Source organism: Brassica oleracea, chromosome C2 (assembly GCF_000695525.1).
Source record: "Brassica oleracea var. oleracea cultivar TO1000 chromosome C2, BOL, whole genome shotgun sequence".
NCBI classification, from domain to species: domain Eukaryota; kingdom Viridiplantae; phylum Streptophyta; class Magnoliopsida; order Brassicales; family Brassicaceae; genus Brassica; species Brassica oleracea.
Window position 1 is genome coordinate 15,742,888 of NC_027749.1, and position 1,608 is coordinate 15,744,495.

Sequence of the window (1,608 nt, forward strand, 5' to 3'; positions counted from 1 at the left end):
TGGGTAGTACGGATCAATCTAACCCGCAAAAGCCACTCAACGATCAGGAACGATATGCAAGACTCAACGTGCGCGAAAGTCATCTCGTTCAAGGGGGGAACAACGGTCGATCGAGCCAAACCTCAAAACGATCTCTTTGTTATCGAACTGACGATCCGAGATATCGACGTCGCTAGGGTGCTAATCGACACCGGAAGTTCGGCCGATATCATCAAGATTCGGCTGAACTCTTCTGGCAGTCTCGTAACATCACGGCCCTAGAGGAAAAACGCGAACCAACTTGCGAACCTGTGGTCACAGTCTGTCTCGACGAAGCATCTCCGGAACGATGCTTCGAGATTGGAGCCAATCTCCGCGAGCCTTTGAGGATAGAGCTTATAACCTGTCTAAAAAAGAACCTCAATACTTTCGCATGGGCCGCAGAAGATATGCCAGGGATTAACATTAACATAACGTGTCACGAATTAAATATCGATCCGACTTTCAAACCCGTCAAACAAAAAAGGCGGAAGCTAGGACCTGAACAGGCTTCCGCGGTCAACGACGAGGTCGAAAAATTGCTTAAAGTCGGGTCAATAACGGAAGTGAGGTATCCAGACTGGCTCGTTAACCCTGTAGTAGTCAAAAAGATAAACGGAAGATGGCGAGATTGCATGGATTTTACCGACATAAACTAGGCCTGTCCAAAAGATAGTTTTCCCCTGCCACACATCGATCGATTAGTAGAAGCAACGACGGGAAACGAACTTCTGTCTTTCATGGACGCCTTCTCAGGTTACAACCAAATTATGATGAACCATGACGATCGAGAGAAGACTGCGTTCATTACCGATCGTAGAACCTATTGCTACAGGGTAATGCCCTTCGGCCTCAAAAACGCTGGCGCAACTTACCAACGACTCGTGAACCGTATGTTCTCTAAACAACTCGGTAAAAGGATGCAGGTTTATATCGATGACACGCTCGTCAAATCCCTCCAAGCAAAGGATCACGTATCACATCTCGAGAAATGTTTCGCGCAGTTAAATTCCCATAACATGAAGCTCAACCCGACAAAATGCAGGTTTGCCGTGGCATCAGGGGAATTCCTCGGCTACCTAGTCACATTCCGCGGCATCGAAGCTAATCCAAAACAGATCAACACACTGATCGAGATGGCTTCGCCGAAGAATAAGCGGGAAGTCCAAAGGCTGACCGGTAGAGTCGCGGCACTTAACCGGTTTATTTCACGATCAACAGACAAGTGCCTGCCTTTCTATGATGTCTTACGGGGAAATAAAAAATTTGAATGGTCGGAAGAATGCGAAAACGCTTTTGAACAGCTGAAGCGGTATTTAGCTTCCCCTCCAGTCCTTGCAAAACCCGTGGAAGGGGAACCTTTGTTCTTGTACAACGCTGTATCGGCAACGGCTGTGAGCGGCGTGCTGATCAGCGAGGAACGCGGCGAACAGAAACCTATTTTCTATATAAGCAAAACCTTGCTGGATGCCGAATCTAGATACCTGCTAATGGAAAAATTAGCATGCGCGGTCGTAACATCGGCCCGAAAACTAAGACCATATTTCCAATCCCACACGATCGTCGTCCTCACGACTTTTCCCCTACGAA